Raw genomic sequence first — 14,162 nt, forward strand, 5'->3', positions numbered from 1 at the left:
TTTCATCCAGTTACACACGTACCTTACAGTAATTTCACCAAGACCATGTTTCCCTTGTTTGCTTATGAGACTGTTGTGTGGGACTTTTGTTGTGTCAAAAGCCTCAGTAAAATCAAGATGCATCATATCTACTGCTTCCTCCTATCCACTAGGCCAGTAACCCCACCAAAGAAGGAAATTATGTTGGTTTGGCAAATCTATGTTATCTATTTATTCTTGAGGAATCTATGTTATCTATTAATCACCCTATTATCCTCTAAGTGCTTCCAATTTGATTAATAATTTGTTCCAGTATCTTTCCAGGTATCAAAGTTAGGCTGACTGATCTATAATTCCCTGGGTCCTCGCTGTTTCCCTTTTAAAAAACAGGTCATATGTTTGCCCTTCTCCAGTCCTCTGGGACCTCACCCATCCTTCATGAGTTTTCAAAGATAATTGCTAATAGTTCCAAGACTGCTTCAGCTAGTGCCTTAAGTACCCTAAGATAAATTCCATGAGGCCCTGCCGACTTCAATACATCAAACTTGTCTAAATATTATTTAATTGTTCATTCTCTATTCTGGCTTGTGCTCCTTCCCACTTCCTACTTTGTAAGTGATTTTAAACAAACAACTTAATTACAACAGATCCTCACTAATTCACCTAACGCTTGGGAGATCCACTGCTAATTACCTGCCAATATTAAAAGTTTAATAAGTAAACAGTCACAATTAAAAAACCCATCAAAAACATTTTGTTCATTTGTCAACTGCAGTTTATGGTTTCTTTAATTATTTACAATATGATAATACTTCCTATTATACTAGTCAATATATCGTATTATATGTTGTATTAAATCTTAATGTAGGACACTTCACTAGAGTGTCTTCCTAGGAATACTTGCTCTCCGCTTTTCCATTGTGCAATGAGGTGTTTTGTTCCTCTTGTTGTGCGTATCCTGATGACATTGGCTTTTATTGATTTTGTGACTTCAATGTAAGTATCGACATACAGATCAGATGATAATGTTCTTGTTTTGTGACTTGCATGAATAGTTCCACTGTTCTTTTAGCCATTTTCCGTTTTTCATCCTGTGATACCCTGGGTTGTGAGTGTTGGTCAGGCCGACGCATGGTCTATGCTCAGTTTCCTGGTTTATTCTGCTTTGTGTGGCTTGTTTGGCAGAAGAATTTTGCAGCAGTGCATTCAGGATGCCAGCCCTTGGGCCCTGTAGCTGTGGTACCCCCTCCACTTTGGCCAGGTTGCCCTAGAGTAATAGAGGTATGGTCAGGCTCCCTACTACCGTGGATGCTAACTCGACACCTTCTCGGATTGGTAAGATCTGCCAGAGCATACGCTCCATCATACTTCACTGTCAAACCACATTCACCCCACATCAACGCTGAGGTGGGGAGGGAGGATTTTGTGGGAGCGTCTGCTATGAAGTTATGGCTTAGAAGTGAAATGCAAACAATTGTATCTATTATAGAGTTAGTGGGTTAGCAAGGAGTGGTTTAGCATGGTTATATTAGGAGTAGTTTATAATAGAAACACCAAATGTACCTTAAGACCCCAGTCCTGCCAACACATTGATGAGTAATTTTATGCACATAAGAAGTCATGAGGCTTCTCATATGTGTAAAGTTACTCATGTGTGTAAGTGTTTGCAGTATCAGAACCTAAAACTGCCCGTTTCCCCTATGTAGAAAATTATAGCTGTAATAAAATAAGATCCATTGAAAAGGTAATTTGAGCAAAGTTTTATCTTCAGAACAAATAAATGTTGAAAAACAACTGGAGTTTATCTTATTTATATTGATGATTTCTAGTAAGTTTCCATGGAAGAGACATTATTTCTGATTTTTATCTTACAAGGAATGGATACCATGAAACCCACTTGATCCCAATACTTTTTTTTAATTATTAAGAGTGAGAAAAACACAAAGCTCTGGAGAGTAATTTACACTATTACTAATAGTTGCTAACGTGTAAATGTCCTCCAGAAATTCACAGCTTGGTATTCCAGAAAAAAAAGTGCTTCTGTTGTAGGTAAACATTTCCACACATCAGCAAGTCAATGTCTTGAAAGCTGCCAGCTGAGTTACAAGTTGCTCAGACTCAAGCTGCTTAGGAACTTCATTTGTTTTGAGAAGTAATTACATACACACAAATCTGAAATATGGTTCCAGATGGCAAATTAAATCTTTGAAGAGTAATAGACGTACTAACTTCATAATACAGCCATAAAAAATCCACTCCCCAACTAGCCACAGCAAGAGAGTTACCAAACCTCAAGAGAAATACTGCGTCTCAGTCGTGAGCTGCAAAAATGTATTTTCATTTCATATTTACCACAACTCATTCACATATTTTATTGAGGAAACTTTTTGTACAGATAACTTCTTATCCCTCAGTTAATTTGACCCAATCATCTCTTTGTCCAGTAGGGGAAATACCAGTTTCAACATCTGATTATGGGTTTCTCATTTAAAAGTGCCTTACACCACTAGTAACTATAGGCCTCTGGGCTGACATACTGACTGTCTGAGGAACATATTAAAATGTGTGCCTTTTTCTTCATTGTCCTAGTTTACAGAAGAGAAAACTGAGATAGAGAAACTAAGTGATTTTCCCAAGGCTACACAGGTGGTCAGTGGCAGTGCTGGGAACAGAACATAAGAGTTCATTATGTAACCTGAGAAAGAGGAGGAATGATCATGTTACACTTTCCCCCACCCCCCCGCCATCCTTATTCTTCCCTTCAAAATTCAGTTAGTACATGTGAGCTGAGATATCCCTGCTAGTTATACTTGTGGTACTTAGGAACCCCAGTTTAGAGTCTGATCTGGAGAACAGTCTTATGAAGTTTAGAGGTAAAATTTTGCATTTTTGTTTACAATATCGGCATGATGAGGACTATGAAGGCATAGAAAGCTGGACCCCACATGACCCCTATCAGGGGACAATGATAGGCTTCAGCAGTATACGTTGCAACTGTGACCTGACTTGCTGTTCTTGAGGGGTTTGTCTAAGAAGTGTATGCAAACAGCAGACACACACTACCTACATTTTTCAAGTTTTGATTTGCATTAGGTAGCAACAGCTCAGGCAATGTACACTGGGACTGTTTCATTGATTCTGTTTCACCAGCAAACAGCAATTGCAAAATGGCCCCCTCATGTAAGAAGCATTTCCTGGACAGAGAAGACTACACACAACAAGTGTTGCAATTATAGAATTTTCATTGAGTCCCATAGAGTTAAGTCTAAATGGATCAATGGAACTCTGACAATTAACACCAGCTGAAGATCTGACGTAACACCAGTATTACGTCCCCAAACACGTAATACTGAAAATTTAAAGACAATATGACTAGCCAGATACAACACAGGTAAAGCTGGTTTACACACAAACTTGAACTGAAATAACTCCATTGGCTTAATTCACACCTTTTGTTATTTTGCTGCAAGTTTGTGTGTGGACATTTATTTTGAAATAAGTGTCCTTTTTGGTTCAGCTTAAGCTAGAGAAAAATTGTTTATGGCTAGTCTACACTAGAAAGGAGATGACACTTACACAGGAAAAGGGGATCTTGTACTGGTACAGTTAAACCACCTCCCCAAACAACAGAAGCTATACCAGCAAAAGGAGTCTCCTGTTTTAGTTGTATCCACGGGGCGGGGAAGTTTGCCAGTGTAGCTAAATCAGTCAGGGGTATGGAATTTTTCACACCTTTGACAGACACAGCTATGCCGGCAAAACTTTGTTGTCTAGACCTGGCCTTAGCTTAAGTTGGTCAAAAAATTACTTAAGCTAAATTAATATAGGACACTTCACTTCCAACATAAGTGTCCACATAGAGACTTATACAGAAATAACAAAAGGTATGAATTAAAATGAGTTAAATGTCTGTGTGTGTAGGCTAGCACTTCACCAAAAAGGATCAGTATTCAACTAGCTGGAAGAATCAAGAAAGTGAGCTCTGTAACAGATACAAAATCAAATGAGTAAGAGGGAGCCTATGAATGGCCAACAGCGGGCCAACCGAAAATCAAAATTTCAGCATTACCAATAACAACTGTCAAGAGATGGCATCACCCCCCCCCCCCTTAGGAGGAAGCTCTTTGGCCAAGGACGCTCAACTGAGGAAGAATCTGAGCCCAGTCCAGTCTTGAGTGAACCTGGAGATGAAGAACAAACCTGCCTGTTTACTGTGTCTGCAGGTTGGCAATTTAAGGTGAGAAAAGATCAGTCAAATACAGAGAAAATGGCAAGATTAGATAAGATTAGGATTCCACTGAGGTGTCTGGAATGAGAACCAAACCTATTCTAAATTATGAGAAAACCGCAAATCATGCTCTGTTAGTCAGAGCCAGAGGATCTGATTCTGTGTCCTTGGCAACAGAGTTTGGGAACAACAGGGCACTCTGGCAGCCTGTGCTTTAATGGAAGACGACAATGCTTCACATTGAGGAGTTGATACAGAGGAGGTAAAGAGTTTATCTCGCTCCATCTGGCTTTTCTCTTTACTGCGCCTTCCTGATAAAGTTTATTCATTTCTGTTGATTTGTTGAAGCAATTGAAACAAAAGGAGAAATCTACATAACTGTCAGGCTCACATATTTATGGGACACAATGCATGAGGAATACAAACTCAAGAGTCACTTTGAGACATTACCTTGACTATGGAGTACACATTCCTGCCCAAAAGCTTCTTTCCTATGGTGTGTCATTAGACAGGGAACAAATAAATACGATTAGGTATGATTTCTTTTGTGAAGCAAACTAAGGAAAGCTAAGACATGGAAAGTTAACTGGTAACACTATCCTATTATACATTTGTAAACAGAAAGGGGGACAAAGATATTAAGTTGAAGCTGAGAGATCTGCCTCAGCTCCAAGTACTTCTTGTGTGATTTCTGTCATTAAAAGAAAACAAACTTTATTAAAGATTTCAGAGTAACAGCCATATTAGTCTGTATTCGCAAAAAGAAAAGGAGTACTTGTGGCACCTTAGAGACTAACCAATTTATTTGAGCATAAGCTTTCCTGAGCTACAGCTCACTTCATCGGATGCATACTGTGGAAAGGATACTGTGGATGCATACTTTCCACAGTATGCATCCGATGAAGTGAGCTGTAGCTCACGAAAGCTTATGCTCAAATAAATTGGCTAGTCTCTAAGGTGCCACAAGTACTCCTTTTCTTTTTATTAAAGGTGAAGAGGGATAAAAAACAACAGATTAGGCAACATAGGGACAAATTGTGGTCTGGGTCACTAAGGGTATGTCTACACTGCAATTAAAAACCTGTGGTGGCAGAAGTGAAAGTGGACCGCAGGGCCGTCCCAGGGCATACACAGAATACGCAGCTGCCTATTGCCTCAAATGTCATGGTGCCCTAGGCAGCTGTGAGGGGCAGGGCCATGGGGGGGCTAGGACAACTCCCTCCACCCCACCTCTTACCCTTCCCCCCTGCTCCGCCCCCGGCCCGCCCCCATTTCACCTCTTCCCCCAGCGGCGCCGTACTCACCAGCGGAGCAGCCCGGCCCCAACCTTCCCGCTAATCCCCCGGGCCTGTGGAGCCCACCAAAGCGCCCCCCCCAGCTCCTGCCTCCCAGCCCCCGCAGGCCTTGAGCGCAGCCCAGACCCTAGGGTGGGAGAGGGAGGAGCAAGTGCTTCCCCCCCCCGCGGAGGCCCGGGGCCCCACACAGCCCCCCCCACGTGGGGGTGGGTGCGGGTGCCTAAGGCGCCAAAATGGCTAGGGACTGCTCTGGTGGCCCTTTAAATCACCCCAGGTGGTGTGGTCCAGGCAGCTTGGAAGGGCTGGCAGAGGGAGGCTGACTCCAGCCCCGCCCCTTCTGCCTGAGGTCCCGCCCCTTCTGGGGGCCTGGGGCCAGGCCCACCTACCGCTAGGTATTTTCTCTCACTTTCACCCCTATGGGGCAGGCCCATACCATCTGATTTGGGATGCAGAGCCGCTTCATCACCCTATAGACTTCTGGGCTGGGGCTGCAGTTCACCTCAGACGGCATGGGTCAGCAGTGGGTTTTTAATTGCAGTGTAGACATACCCCAAGAGGAGAGCTGCATATCTGTTTAAAATACTTATATGCCCCCTCCCATTACCATAGTATTTGAGACTCTCAGGCTTTAATGGGTTTAGCCTCATGAGGTAGGGAAATGCTATTTTACAGATGGCAAACTGAGGCATAGAGACACTAAGTGACTTACCCACAGTCATACAGGAAGCCTGTGGTAGAGCGGGGACTTGAACGCAGGTCTTCTGAGTCCTGGGCTGTACCTGAAGCACTAGAATCCCTCAGTTGAGGGCCACCTCAGTCAAAATGCGTAGGGATCATTGGTCTGAGAGCTAGCTTGTATATTATAAATTTCTACTTTCTACCAACCCTGTAGGTAATCTCTGCAGAAGCTAGCCTTGGCTGCAATAACTTCCTGGGGGAATCCCTCCGTGCTATGGGAATTGAGGGTGCTCAGCATTTTGCAGGATTGGTCCTAAGGTTGCCACCATTATTAACAAAAAGAAGAAAAGTCTTATGCAACAACATAAAAAAAAAAAAGATTAATTCCGTTTCAATTAGAGAAGAGGCCAGACAGGCACGGAGCACATCAGCTGTCATCACTCACTGCAAATAGGCATAAGGAGGCTCATTTTGTTCAAGGTCTATGGGTATAATTGAAAATTAATATTTTATTCATTCAGAGCTTCTCTCTCATCCCTCACTCAAATTGTCCTGTCTTTTGCTAGCTTTCCTCTAAACCCTTCCATTGGGGGTGGGGAACCAATGTTAATATAATGAGAGAATAATGGGGTATTAAAAATATACTTGCAGATGCATATAGCAATGTTGCTTAACTGAAGGGGTGCCCATTCAGCATGGTACTTAAGCACGCATCCCATTGACTTCAGGGGGGACTACTCATGTACCTAAAAGACCTTACTGTATTGGGGCGTTAGGCCCTGATCCTACAGACACATATGTAACCCACTTAATGGGATTATCCAGGGACCTGAAATTAAGCTCATATGTAGTACTGCAGGATTGGAGCATGAAGAGCTGCCTTTTTCTTAACTCCTAATGGGTGCATTTATTCTCATATTACCTTCTGAAGTAAGGAAGTGCTATTATCCCCATTTCGCATGGAGAACTGAGGCACAGAGACGCTAAGTGACTTGCTTACAGTCACACAGGAAACTTATGGCAAAGGAAAGAATTGAACCTGGGTCTCCCACGTCACAGGCCAGTAACCTAACCATTGGACAAGACGGCCTCTCCTTACATTTGTTAGTAAAGCAAAAATAAAGTTGTGGCTGAGTTTGGGGGTTTTTTTAAACTTCATTTTCAAGTCGATTCTTGTACTTAGTTCTTGGAGGTTTGCAGGGTAGTTTTTAAACTTTCCTTGGTTTATGTTGTATACATTTCTCATCAGAAGCATCAAGACAAGCAAAAGGTTGCAGAGAGTGTGACAAATGTTACTCTCCGATCTCTTTGTTCTTGCAGGGTTGGTTTTTTTAAAGTCACTTATTTCATTTTGCTACTAACAGAACCTTTGTACCCTGGACAAATTCAATAACCATGACTCAATCTACAACCCATACTGAGCCGTCTTCCGTTTCATCTTACCTATTAAAATCAGCACAGAGTGTTTGATGAGTGGAGAAAGGATTGATTCCAAGCTATATAAACTCTGACAAAGTGGAGGGGTGCACTAGAATCATGAAAGAGCTACTGTATTACTCAGGGCTACACACGTCAATTCATGCTCCTTTCAACGTGAGCAAACACTTCATGTGTCATCCCTTTCACCTCTGACTTTTAGGAGCCATATTTCTGCAATTATGCATCACCTTTTAACTTTTCATTTATTATTTATCTGATGGGGCCAGTAACAGATGGCACCTTGTGCTTTCAGAAAAAGGCCTGTTGTCTTTCAGCCCTGGGTTAAGTCACCTGCTTAACTGCTATTTTGCAACAGCACAGGGCACCGTATAAGCATTAAATATCAGCAAAGGTGTGTTTAGTGCTGCCTCTCTTCAGCTAAAACTTTTCTACCCAAAGCCACAGTCCAGCTCAACAGTAGTCAGTCAGATGCATGACGGCTCACATTTTTGCAGTCATGCTGATTTCTACTGGGCCAAATCTTAGAATCCTTACTCAGCACCAAATCCTCCAGCCCAGCCTGAGGAAGGGTTACAATTACAGCAAGCCCAAAATACACAGGTACTCTGCAGGGTGGTGCAAGATGCTTGATGGATCACATACTGGGTAATAGCACAGGAGGAATCCATTGTTATTAAACTAAGTGGGCTCTTTACTAATGCACCAATTTATAGAGATGCCCCAAATGCAGCTCAGCCTTCCTAGCAATCCACACACACTGATTTCCTGGTGCCTCCTTGAAATTATTCTCTTCTTCCAGGTTGCTATACTAGACCAGAAAAGACTACAGAGGGGGTACCCCATTATCTTGGCACTCCCCTAGGGGGCCTGTCCACCTGGCACTGTGAGAGGTGATAATTAGAGAGGAAGCCAAGGACCTGGCCAGAAGATCAGCAGCTGCACAGGTCCACTGACCACAACACACAAATAGACAGGTACTATGCTACTGTGACAGTCCTAAAGTTGCAGTAGTAGTTGGTGTATATACAGGCCTCTGACAGAGTACTGAGAAGCAACACCTATTGAGTTCTGGGGAAGCAAGCAGGCACAAGCCCACCCACGTCTGAAGGCCCGTACCCCAGGCTAAGGAGGGGAGCCACTAAACCCAGGGCTCAAATGAATTGGGGGGGACAACAAATGATAAACCAGGAACAGATAGGGTTGCCAACCCTCCAGGATTGGTGTGGAGTCTTCAGGAATTAAAGATTAATCTTTAATTAAAGATTATGTCATGTGATGAAATCTCCAGGAATACATCCAATCAAAATTGGCAACCCTAGGAACAGGTGTGAGGGTCACAGGGTCATAAGCATGAAACTTGAGGGAGACACCAAGCAGAAAACCCCAGACAGTGCTCACTGTTCCTCAAAGGTGTCTAGGGAGATGGCGGACGCAACCCAGAGGAACCCTGCCCGGACATGTGAGTGAAGGCAGGAGCGGAAGTAGGTCCCACAGTCACAGAGCACCTTCCTGTCCAGCATCCTCCTCTTGGTGGAACAGATAGCCACATTTGCCAGTGCCAGGAGGTGGAAGACAAGGAACTTGGTGGGACCATGGATAGAGTGTGCATAAATCAACAACTGAGCCAGCACTTTGGTCACTTAAACACCCAATTAATTCCCCACAGGGTGGACCAGGAAGGGCCTAATTAGTGGATGAGAATAGGCTGGGGGAGGACTAATGAGCAAATTGGCCCATTAACACAGCAGGTATAAGAAAGCACAGGAAGGATGTGTAGGGGAAAAAGAACCAGGACCAATCTCTGGGTAGAAAGCCTTTCTTTCTCTTTCCTCTCCTGTCCCTGGCAGAGAACTGAGGAGAAACTGAAACTGTAAATAATATGGTGCATGGATCAGTTAGGTGGTAGGAAGAGCAAATGTAAATAAACTACACTGGGTGTTTAACAACTGAAGGCCTCAGTCAGTGTAGGCAGAGCAGAAGACAAGAGTGGGAAGTTGCCCTGTAACAAGGCTTGATGCCCAAAGTCTGTTTAGTCAGGTGCTACGCATATGAACAGGATATGGCCTTCAATTTTTACCAAGCTATCCTCCTATGGAACTGGATAAGGACTGCAGGGCTTGGCCCAATGTAAATAGATGCTATTTCAGTTCCTGAATGGTGAAAATGCAACAAGAAGATTAAATCTCATGTTATTTCAGCCCTCTCAATGACTTCCTTAGGCTGAAAAAGCCTTCATGAAATGTGAATGCTGAAATATTTGATTTTAAATGGGTCCTCGTGGAATCTGAATACACAGCGTTGATGAAAACTACCTTTAAATAACTTTCAAAATTCTATATGATCTGAGCCTCTAAAAATAGGTTTACCATACATCCAGGTTTACCTGGACAAGAGATTTTTTTTGTTCCTCCGATCTCTGACCAGGTGGATTTTTGAAATATGAACAAATGTCTATGATTTGGTATTGCCACCCTCATTTCCACACTACCTTCAGAGCTGGGTGGCTGGAGAGCAGCAGCTGCTGTATGACCCCTCCCACCTCACAGCAGCGTCCTCTATTTGGAAACTTGAAATATGGTAACACTACCCAAAAAGATATAAATCCCTTTGCCTTCTATCTTGAAGAAAGAGATTTTCATAGGCACAAATGAGTTAGGTGACTTTCACTGGGAGCTGGGCACTTAGCCCCTACTTTTGCTTTTGAATTTCAATAATGACCCTATGTGTGACCCATTGTAAGGACCCAGATCTGTAGAGCTTGGGAGGTCTGATATTCCCACAGGGCCACTGGAAGGCCCAGCAAAGGCACAGCCAGGGAGCCACAGAAGAATAGATACCACAGGAAGTACCCTGCAAGAGACCCAGAATGGCAAGTACCCTGCAAGAGACCCACGGCCCTCTGATTTGCCAAGTGCCCCTACTTAAGCCTAGGGCTTGCCCTAGGAAATGGTCTGGGCAACCATACAGACTTTGGCCTGCTACTATGCTGGACTTTGTCTTGTCTCCTGACCTGACTCCAGCCTGACTTTGACACTGACTCTTGCCTCAAGGTCCTAACCTGGTACTGCCTCTGATCTTTGGCCACCAACCCTGGACTGACTGACCCTGACCTTGCGATTCCTCTAACTCCAGCCTGGCGATTCCTGTCCCTGATGGGCAGACCTCAGCCCAACTGTGACCGCTAGGCAATACTGCCTACACCCCAGTCCCTTACATCCATCAGCTCTAAAAGTGATTTATCATTTTTTGAGATCTGTCTACACAGCCAGTAGTGAGATTAGCATGATAGTGCCTTTAATTTTCACTTCTCTGTAGGGAGGTGTAGACTTTTATCACTCACATTTATATTGGAACTTGGGCCCAGAGCAGGCAACGTTCAAAAGGTTCAGTTGGCTTCTGGATGACAGCAGGAAGGGGAAGGACAGGCGTTGAGGGGCTGGGGGATTACACTGCTTGGAGCATGAGGTTGCTATATGCTGAGTGGTGACAATATGAAGGACCTTGACTGTCCTTAATGCGTAACTGCTTTGCTTTTTGCCAAGGGGAAGAGAGAGGGCTGGGCTTCATACTGCAGAATACTAAACTGAGCAACCTCAGCTTCCATTGAAATCAGTGGGAAATGAAGGCATTCAATTTACTGTGGTGTTTGGGGAATTAGTTGTAATGAGATTTGAAGCTATCCAAATATTAATTGCTTCAATTGCACTAACGCCACTGTGGGGGGAAACCTTTAAGAGGTTTTTTTATAATGTGTTTCACAGAGTAAGTCTCAGGTACTGCACCCAGTAACCAAATTAAATAAATAAATTGGACAAAAGCCTCAAAGATTTCATTTTGAAATCTCCTTAGTCAAGCCTGTAAAAATCTACTAGGTGGGAATTTTCTTTTTTTAAAGCAAGCTTTAAAAAATATTCATGGAGGATACTCCCTTCTTTTAATTAAAACAGGACTATATCAGAGCTCCAGGGAAAAGCACATTTCCTTTAATAGCCTAGTAAGTAATTGCTATGGCATCCTATCCATTACGGTAATATCCAGCAAAAGACCCATCAAGTACTACCTGATCCTCTAATAATTAATAATTTTTTTAATATATATTCATCCCTGAGACTTTACACTAGACTCTGAATAAAGGTGCTGCTAGAGGGGTACTGCACTTTTTGCAGATGCTTGGAGATCCTTTCAGTAGAAGTTAGAACACGTACAATTTAATAATCCTAATAAATCTTAGAAATTAAAGTACTTAATACTACTAAAGTGCTGGGGATAAACTCCAGGACTCTTACACTGCTAAATGAACTCCCATTAGCACCTCTCCAAGGCAAATCTGGAGTTCTATGCAACACAGATAACTGCACTGTCCAAAATAGCCAGTGTATTTGCTACCCTCAACAGGCTGAATGTAGCTGTGGTAATGAACAAGAAAGACTGAGCCTTCCTTAAAACAATAGGGAAATATCCATGCTTTGCTTGAGGTTGCAGTATGGCTTTTTAACATTTGGAGCTTTTGTTGGATCTCCAAGATAGAAATACTTCCTGACAGATTCCTTGTTAACATTCAAGCAACTCAGGAACATATCGTTACAAAGTGGTAAGTTTCAAATTAATTGGCTGTCTTGTTTTAGTTGTTTGGCTTCTCAGGTCTTGTGTTTCTATCTTAGTCTGTGAGTCTATTGGCCACGTGACAAAGGACACATAGGGTAGTCTATCATTATATGGGATTCCAATTAATGAGAGACAATAATGTCGTTCCTCTTCAAAAGGCAGACATCATTCCAAAGGAATCTCCAGAAAATTTTTAACAAATGGGACCATACCATGTCATCCATTTTAAAGTAGTTTTCCTGATTTCAATCGGTAAGGAGTGCTGGTTAAAAGTGGAGGGTAGGATATTTTAAATTCACCACTCAACAGTGATGATGACTCCTCCTTTTCAGAGAAAAGTTTATTTGCCCCCATCTCATTCTTCCTTTTAGCAAGTGGATATTTTCCCTTCTCAGAGATTTTTAAGTAAAAAGCCTCAGAAACAAGATTTAGGCAAAATTCCCAGTTTTCACAGCAGCATCTAATAAAACATGATCTGCCAATTTTCACAGCAACACCTTATAAAATATAAGCTGCTGCCATCATGCATCCAATCTCTCTAAAAAGCCTGCAGGAGTGGTTATAGAGTCTGACATTAAACACAGATGGTCAGAGGAACTTATATCAGGAGTGAATTTGACCTATAAAGACTACAAAATATTTCGATTTTTCAAATAAAAAAATCAGTGGAATAAGTACAAACTGACTCCTTTGAACACTGATTTCCACCTCTCATTTGAAGTGGGGCTGATAGAAACTATTGCCATTTTTCCATTGCATTATATAGTATGGACTATACAGTGCCATCATTAGCTCTTTCCTTATAATTATCATATTATTGAATGGTATGTTTTATCTTTGGAATATCCCATTTTCAAAACTCTGAGTAAAAGCTTGGCCCAATGGAAGTCAATGGGAGTCTTGCCCTGATTTCAATGGGGCCAGGATTTCACCCCATGGATCTAATCCAAAACACATTGCAGAGAAACTAAATGAATTCTTTGCATCGGTTTTCACTTCAGAGGATGTGAGGGAAATTCCCAAACCAGCGCCATTCTTTTTAGGTGACAAATCTGAGGAACTGTCCCAGATTGAGGTGTCATTAGAGCAGTGGTTCTCAAACTAGGGCCGCCGCTTGTTCAGGGAAAGCCCCTGGCGGGCCGGGCCGGTTTGTTTACCTGCCGCGTCCACAAGTTCAGCCAATCGCAGCTCCCACTGGCTGCAGTTTGCCACTCCAGGCTAATGGGGGCTGTGTGAAGCGGCGCAGGCCAAGGGATGTGCTGGCCACCCTTCCTGCAGCCCTCATTGGCCTGGAGCGATGAACCGCGGCCAGTGGGAGCCCCGATTGGCCGAACCTGTGGACACGGCAGGTCAACAAAGCGGCCCGGCCCACCAGGGGCTTTCTCTGTACAAGAGGCAGCCCTAGTTTGAGAACCACTGCATTAGAGGAGGTTTTGGAACAAATGGATAAACTAAACAATAATAAGTCACCAGGACCAGATGGTATTCACCCAAGAGTTCTGAAGGAACTCAAATGTGAAATTGCAGAACTACTCATTTTAGTTTGTAACCAGTCATTTAAATCTGCTTCTGTACCAGATGACTGGAGGATAGCTAATATGACGCCAATATTTAAAAAGGGCTCCAGAGTTGACCCTGGCAATTACAAACCTGACTTCGGTACCGGTCAAACTGGTTGAAACTATAGTAAAAAAACAAAATTGTCAGACACATAGATGAACATAATTTGTTGGGGAAGAGTAAACATGGTTTTTGTAAAGGGAAACCATGCCTCACCATTCTACTATAATTCTTTGAGGGGGTCAACAAGCATTTGGACAAGGGGGATCCAGTGGATCTAGTGTACTTAAATTTTCAGAAAGCCTTTGACAAAGTCTCTCACTAAAGGCTCTTAAGCAAAGTAAGCAGTCATGGGATAAGAGGGAAGGTTCCTTCAT

The 14,162-nt window shown here is 42.9% G+C and overlaps 1 long non-coding RNA gene across 1 annotated transcript in view; it reads right to left on the reverse strand.

Annotated features, from left to right (window-relative positions):
* Positions 1–836: 836 nt before the first annotated feature.
* Positions 837–14,162, reverse strand: part of LOC311527676 — a 73,793-nt gene continuing 60,467 nt past the window's right edge. Inside the window, exon 4 of the long non-coding RNA XR_014713416.1 lies at positions 837–1,246. This is a non-coding gene — a long non-coding RNA (uncharacterized lncRNA). The remainder of the gene's footprint in view (positions 1,247–14,162) is intronic.

Source organism: Lepidochelys olivacea (genome assembly GCF_965140295.1).
Source record: "Lepidochelys olivacea isolate rLepOli2 genome assembly, chromosome: 10".
Lineage (NCBI taxonomy): Eukaryota > Metazoa > Chordata > Testudines > Cheloniidae > Lepidochelys > Lepidochelys olivacea.